Below are 333 nucleotides of genomic sequence, written 5' to 3'. Positions count from 1 at the left end.
GAGGGACTCAAAAAGACAAACAGATAGTCCATGATGTGTCACACTCATCACCGGTATGATAGTAAGGCATTGTTAATCTTTTCAAAATTTTAAGGTATGAATTTTAATATGGCATTAACACGTCTAAACTTAAAGGGACTGAGAGGCTAGTAAAACTGACCTATTCAGCATTAAACTGACACTAGAGCAAACAGGGGGATTGTTGATCAGAATAGCCTCATGGATCTATGTCAGTGTACATGGTGAATCAAGTTGTATTATATTTTCAAAGGTGGAATCATTACCTGTTTCATCAGGAGTGTGTTTAAAACTGGTGACACTAATTTATTCCTT

This window comes from Penaeus monodon, chromosome 15 (assembly GCF_015228065.2).
Source record: "Penaeus monodon isolate SGIC_2016 chromosome 15, NSTDA_Pmon_1, whole genome shotgun sequence".
In the NCBI taxonomy this organism is placed as follows: domain Eukaryota; kingdom Metazoa; phylum Arthropoda; class Malacostraca; order Decapoda; family Penaeidae; genus Penaeus; species Penaeus monodon.
The sequence above is the reverse complement of the archived record's forward strand: the minus strand, read 5'-3'. Positions refer to the sequence as shown.